The following is a 7,429-nucleotide window of genomic DNA, read 5'->3' on the forward strand; positions in this document are numbered from 1 at the left end:
GGTTTGTTTTGATTAACTGAGATTGGCCTGAATAATAGGCAAAAAAAAAAAAAAAAAAAAAAAAGACCATTAGCTGCAGCAGCAGCAAAAGGACAAAATTCTATAAGAAAACTGCTTTCATCCTAGAGTTACCTTGATCCCGGGCTGCATTTTAGTTTCATCCCTTATCACCTATGTGAACACCAGCAAGTCAATGTCACCCTCTGAATTTCAATCACACCAGCCCATCAACAGGCATAATACTGTCAACGTTACTGGTTATAGTATGGATAAGTGAAATACTGTAAATGGAGACATTTTACCACATTTTCCTTTTATAAGTATCTAGCATGGCATTAGCATGTATAAGTATCTACTGTGATTAGTGTTATTATACTCTTCTGAAATAGCTTCCAAAAGTAGCATGTGGAAAGATTGGTAATTATACAACTGTAAGACTATGATGTGGTTGCTGGTAAGACAACACTCGACCTTTCCCTTGGCCATTGCACTATGCTCATCTCTGCTCTGAAAGCCTGGAGAATCTAGAGCTGAGAATTCACTGCTAGACTCAATGGTCATTAAGAGCGTGAATCATTTATTATACGACAGCACTTGATATATATAATAAAGGCTTAACAAATATTCATTGAATGAATGAATAAGTCCATACTGTTTTATTCTGTTTATACATAGATGTATATGAGCCTTCCTATCTAAAAAAATTAAAGGTCTGGTCTTCCTTCCACCTGTTCAAAGAAGCTTATTCTTGAATCCATGATTTAGAAGCACTTCTCATCATCTTCAAAAATCTCAGCAAATTCTCCTCCACCGTCATCTGTAAAATGTTGGTAAATGATAGTAATGTCAGTCATGGTGGGATGATATTCTGGAATAGTAAGGGAAGGAATAAAGAAACGGGACAGATCTCAAGTTATGTTGTGCTTTTCTCAGTCCTAAAAAATAAAAAGGGTGATATTGTCAAGATTTAGAAAGGCAAGAATGGCACAAAATGTTGAGGAAGGTGCCTGGTTTTGGGGGGCTGTCATTTTGGGACTTTTCCTTTTATAAGATGAATTTTTGCATTAAATAGTTTGATGTGCATTTAAAATTGAGGTGCTATCTACATTGGTATCTCAGACATTATTAATTTTAATATATTGAAAGCTTGGAGTAACTTGTGAGGAAGAAGTGGATGTATAAGAAAAATTTCAGAGATTTCACCAACAGCTAAAAGATTTCACCAACAGCTATTGTTTTGGCTATAAAACTCTTTATTAACATTCTTCTGGGATTGTATCGATATAACGCATTTTTATGTGAAGGCCCTTCATTCTCTTCTCTTCTTTCTCCTCCTCCTTCACCACTACCACCTTCTTCTTCTTCTTCTTCTTCTTCTTCTTCTTCTTCTTCTTCTTCTTCTTCTTCTTCTTCTTCTTCTTCTTTCTTTCTTTCTTTCTTTCTTTCTTTCTTTCTTCTTTCTTTCTTTCATCTTTCTTCTTCCTCTTCTTCCTAATTCTCTCATTTTTCTGTCAAAGAAGAGCTACTCAGATTCACTTGATTCCAAGCAGAGCTCTTGGACACTTCAACGATAGCTAGTGGTCTGTGCTCTAAAGAAATATGCATTTTCTTTGTGTGCCTCCTATTCATTCTTCTAACTAGTTCATGCCTCAAAGCTTGTTTGTTTCATTTTATTGATGTTTCACTATTTAAATTTCTATTTTAAAGTTAATTTCTATTTAAAAATTATCGAATACTTAAAGTCATGTTAAGATTGTGGGGTAGTTGAGCAGGAAAAGTCAGATTCCTTCAATGTTTCAATACTTTCTATGTGACAGCAGATGGCTAGTGGAGCCTGCCAAAGGGTAGTTCCTAAACTTTTTAGTCCTTCTTCATAGAACTCTAGCAGGTCTGACTGGAGAGGGAGACCAACCATAAGAGATTCTTAACCATAGGAAACAAACTGAGGGTCGCTGAAGGGGAGGCGGGGTGGGGTGGACAGGGTAATTGGATGGTGGGCATTAAGGAGGGCATGTGATACAATGCGCACTGGGCATTATATAAGACTGATGAATGACCTTTACCTCTGAAACCAATAATATAGTATATGTTAATTAATTGAATTTAAATAAAATTTTAAAAAAAAGAAAGAACTCTAGCAGCTCATCAGTGTCATAGGCAGATGGGAGAAACCTCTATTTTAAAAAGCTTGGAAGAGACTCATGTTCAGTGTTTTCCAGCATAAACACTAAATATTTTTTCAAGATGGACAAAATTGTCTAAGAATAAAAATATAAAGATTTGTTTTATCTGAGAAAGATACAACAACAGACTTATACAGAGATACGGAGAAATACTCCAGAGAAAGTTAAATACCCTTCCCTTTGTAGAGACAACTCAAAAACAGAAATGGATTCTTCTATAGTGACATTACAACATGTAAGTTGATATATCAAGTAGAATAAACATATCATCTGATAGTTCGTAAAGCTAATCAAGAACTCAGATTGCATATGAAAACTAGTGTTGTTCTTGGGAAAACAAGAACAGGGGCTGTTTTGAACTCAAAAATAGAATGAATGCAGTAACAAGGTCCCTTGTGAATAATCTATGCAAGATTTGTCAGCAAACAACTAGGTCTGAAGGCAAATGAGCTAAGTTCCCAGATAAGGAATTAGGAAAAAGCAGACTCCCTCAAAATATGAGAAAAGATCATAACAAAAAACCCCATAAAGGTAATTAAAGATTATCAAAAGTAAATAATAAACATGAGAAAAAAGAATAAGGCCAGAAAGAAATCAGTGGTATAAAAAAAACAACAATGATGACAGTACAGCAGAGATAAGAAGAAATCAAAAATTTTCTTTGGAAAGATTATTAAGTGGACAACTATAATGATGATTAAGAAAAATAGAAAATAGGAGATACAAATAAACAACTAATGAAAAAGGGGAAATAGAAATTTAACATAGAAGAGTAATGCAAAAAAAAAAAGAAAATATAGATAATTTCATAAACCTGAAAGAGAAAAAAATACCAAAATCGATGGGGAGAGGGAAATAAAAGGAAAAACAGACTAAACCAATAAACATGAAGGATGCCTGGGTGGCTCAGCGCTTGAGTGTCTGCCTTCAGCTCGGCGTGTGATCCTTGAATCCTGAGATCGAGTCCCCCATCAGGCTCCCTGCATGAAGCCTGCTTCTCCCTCTGCCTGTGTCTCTGCGTCTGTCTCTCTCTGTCTTTAAATCTTTAATCTTTTTAAAAAAAAAGCCAATAAATATGAAAGAATTGAAACATCACTCTTCAAACGTCCCAGGCCTGTGTGATTTTACTTATATTTTAAACTAAAATTTTTTCCCAATTTTTTCTCTTCTTTTCTTTTCTTTTTTTTTTTTTTTTTAGAGAGAGAGAGAGGTCACACATACATGAGCAGGGGTGGGGGTGGATGGTGGTGAGGAAGGGCAGAGAAAGAGAGAGTGGGGGAGAGAGTATTCCAAGTAGGCTCTACACTAAGCATGGAGCCAACACTGGGCTCAATTCTATGAGCTGAGATCATGACCTGGGCCAAAATCAAGAGTTGGACTCTCAACCACTGAGCCACCCAGGAACCTCTTTTTTTTTTTTTTTTTTTCCAAATTTTTTAAAAAAGAATTATTTTGAAATAATTTTAGACTTTCAGAGGGGTTACAAAAAGAGCCTAGAATTTCTATATGTCCTTCACCCAGTCCCTCGAATGTTAACACTTCACATTTCCCTGGTATGATTATCAGAACTAAGAAATCGACATTAGATATTCCAGGTTTGTATCAACTTCCTTTTTTTTTGTTCCAGAATCCAATCCAGGGTACCAGATGATTTAGTTATTTGGTTTATATCTCTTTAAATATCCCCCAGTCTGTGATTGTTCCTAGTGCTTCCGTGTCTCATGACCTTGACGCTTCTGTAGAGAACTGATCCGATTGTAAAAATTCCCCCAATTTGGGTTTGTCTGTTGGAGGTTTCTTGTGATTTGACTGAAAGATTGTGGATTTTAGGGAAGAAAGCCACACTATATGTTCTGATCATTTCCTATATAGGAAAGGATGTATATTACATCATATCTTTTCATATTTTCACTGATGATGTTAATGTTGGTCACTGGGTTAAGCTGGTAGCATGTTTCTTCATGGACAAGTTACTATTTTGCTCTTTCTATATTCAGTTTGTTATAATTGAGTCACTAATCCCAATCTACACCCACAGTGAGGGTCTGGGAATCAACATTCCTCTCCTGGAGAAAAAAATGCATCAAAGAATTTGTGGGCACAGGTTAAAAACACCATGCTGATGAATGACTTTTATTGGGGATACTTTGAGGCTATGCAAATAACCTAATTAGTGTTACCAAAGCGTTGTCTCCTAATTTCATTTTTTTTTTAAGATTTTGTTTATTTATTCATAGAGACACAGGAAGAGAGAGAGAGAGAGGCAGAGACACAGACAGAGGGAGAAGCAGGCTCCATGCAGGAAGCCTGAAGTGGGACTCGATCCTGGGTCTCCAGGATCACACCCCAGGCTGCAGGCGGCGCTAAACCGCTGGGCCACTGGGGCTGCCCTGTCTCCTAATTTCAGAATCGATCAGTGGGTTTCCTAAGCAGTGATTACAGTGGGATCCTAACAGTGATTTCTCCCTTTAGTGTGGTGAATTGCTCCTTCTTCTCCATTTATTTATTTGTTCAATCATTTAGTATACTAATTATTTACTCATGCACATTTATTGTATTCTTTGGGTTATAATCCACAATTATCAATAGGAATTGTGATGGTCAAATTGTTCTATCTCCCCTGCCCAATTTTTTCTATGAAATTTTCAAATGCTACAAATAAGCAAATGCACTTAATGCTTCATCAATTGTTTAAATTTTGCAATTTTATCTCTCTTTCTCTCCATACATGCATATATATATATAATTTTTTTCGGAAACATTTAAGAACTGCAAATATCATGACACTTCCCATGTAAATATGGCTTATATATCCTAGAAAAAGGACACTTCTCATACAACCTCAACACTATGACATTATCCAACATGTTGACATTCCAGACTTTTAACACAGAGAAAATTGTTTATAGTAAGTCTATTTTTCAATACCCCCAACAGTTCCTAAAACATCTTTTAAAATTTGTCTTTAGGGGCACCTGGGAGGCTCAGTCAGTTAAGCAACTGTCTTTGGCTCAGGTCATGATTCCAGATTCCTGGGAATGAGCCCCACAAGGGCCGCTGCTCAGTGGGGAGCCTGCTTCTCCCTCTTCCCTCTGCTTATGCTCTCTCTCGCTATCCCTCTCTCTCTCAAATAAATAAATAAAACTTCTTTTTAAAAAGCTTGTTTTTGAAAATCTGGTATCCAAATAATTAAATATAAACAAACAAAAATTCAGTATCTCACCAAATTCCTCACAGTATTTTGTAATAATTTTTAGTTTTCTATAAGCTATAGCAGTCTTTCTTTTTCTTTCTTTCTTTCTTTCTTTTCTTTCTTTCTTTCTTTCTTTCTTTCTTTCTTTCTTTCTTTCTTTCTTCTTTCTTTCTTTCTTTCTTTCTTTCTTTCTTCTTTCTTCTTTCTTTCTCTTTCTTTCTTTTCTTCTTTCTTTCTTTCTTTCTTCTTTCTTTCTTTCTTTCTTTCTTCTTTCTTTCTTTCTTCTTTCTTTCTCTTTCTTTCTTTCTTTCTTTCTTCTTCTTTCTTTCTTTCTTTCTTTCTTTCTTCTTTCTTTCTTTCTTTCTTTCTTTTCTTCTCTCTTCTTTCTTCTTTCTTTTGGTTCACTCATTACACTGTCACTATTTTTAAGACTCTAAGTCAATTATCTTGTAGAATATCTCCCTCAGTTTGGACTTGTCTGATTAGTTCTTCATAATTAGATTCAGGTTAAGTATTTTTGGGGAAAAAAGTGCATAACATTTCAAAGCACAAACTATCATTTTAACATATTAGTATGACTTTAAGTTTGATTACTCGATTAAGGTCATGTCTTAGTTTGGGGTTTCTGGAATTGAAGCCTAAGCAGGGATTAGGGTGCATAAGATTTATTGAAGAAGTGCTATGCAGAAAGAATGCGTAAGAAAATGAGTGAAGGAGGAGAAAGGAAAGGAAAGAAGCGAGCAACAATGTGATCTCAGGGACAGTATAGCCTCCATCTGATCCATAATGAGGGGGTGAAGGCAGGAAAAGGTGTACTTTAGAGTATAAATAACACCACAAATTTTCCCATATTGAGCATATGTGACTGGCCTTCTGCACTCTCCTGTAGTAAGTCATTGGATGTGTGCTGCTGTCAGAGGGTCTAGCCTAAGGGCAAGATGGCTCCCTTTGGCAGATGGCAATTATCTGAAGAAATGGCTAGGTGTGCATTGTTAGCAGTCAACACAGAATCTGGAGGGTAAATGCAACTGAGATCTGGTGGGCATCAATAGCACCTACTACCGGTGATGACAAAACATATCTCCCCACTGTAAAAATATCCCTTCCTACTTTGAAAATAATAATCTTTTTTTTTTCATTTAATAAAGTTTTATTTCCCAAAATGTACACTTGGTGGGATCTTGTTCATGCATCTTCACCGGCAGCTGGAGCATCTCCACCCTTGGTGTTTCTGGTGTAAATTACTTGAGCTCTGTGGTTTGAAACCAGTTTAATAAGTCCTTTACTGAGGAGCTCCTGAAGGGCTGCCCTGGCCAGAGAACCTTGAATCTTCAGTCTCTCAGAGACAACAGCTGGAGTTATAAGCTTATAGTTGGGAACCTCCCTGTCGCTTTGTCAAACAACACCAGATTATTGACCTTGTCTCGAACTTTGCTTTTGGACCACTTCTTCTTTTTGGCCTTGCCCCCAGATTTGTTCACTGGATCTTCGTCCTTTTTGGCTGACTTTCCGGCATCTTTCTTCTTGTCGTCCTTGGGTGGCATAGCGAAGCTCAGAGAGCAACAGCCACCCCTGCAGCCTCACTAAGATGTCGGATAAAAAAAAAAAAAGAAAATAATAATCTTTATGTTAGATTTTGAGATTACATGAGTAATGTATCCTATCCCCAACAACATTTCATCAATGGATGAAGTATCCACTGATTAACCTTGAGTAAACTAGTTGTTAAATGATGGAGGAAAAATAGTGTTGTTTTTTTTCCTCCTAATTTGATCATTCTTCTATACTTTTTGGTTAGCCTTCTTTTTTGAAGAGCTTTTTCTCTCTTGCTACCTTCCATTTTTGTTATTGCTACATACATGAAAATATCTTTTATTTAATGTGTTATAATCTACTATGTTCTTTTTGCTCAAAATGTACAAATTTGGCCAGTGGGAATCACTTCAAGCTGCTCTTGTGCCACTTTGCCATGTCCTCATTAATCTTTGAGTACTTGCTTGCTTTCCGGCACTAAAATTTCAGGCTCACCCAGTACTTTTCTTGGAATCAGCCA

The 7,429-nt window shown here is 36.3% G+C and overlaps 1 pseudogene; it reads right to left on the bottom strand.

Annotated features, from left to right (window-relative positions):
* Positions 1–6,502: 6,502 nt before the first annotated feature.
* Positions 6,503–6,935, bottom strand: LOC118353355 (40S ribosomal protein S25-like; annotated as a pseudogene).
* Between the last annotated feature and the right edge of the window lie 494 nt (positions 6,936–7,429).

This window comes from Canis lupus, chromosome 35 (genome assembly GCF_003254725.2).
Source record: "Canis lupus dingo isolate Sandy chromosome 35, ASM325472v2, whole genome shotgun sequence".
In the NCBI taxonomy this organism is placed as follows: Eukaryota; Metazoa; Chordata; class Mammalia; order Carnivora; family Canidae; genus Canis; species Canis lupus.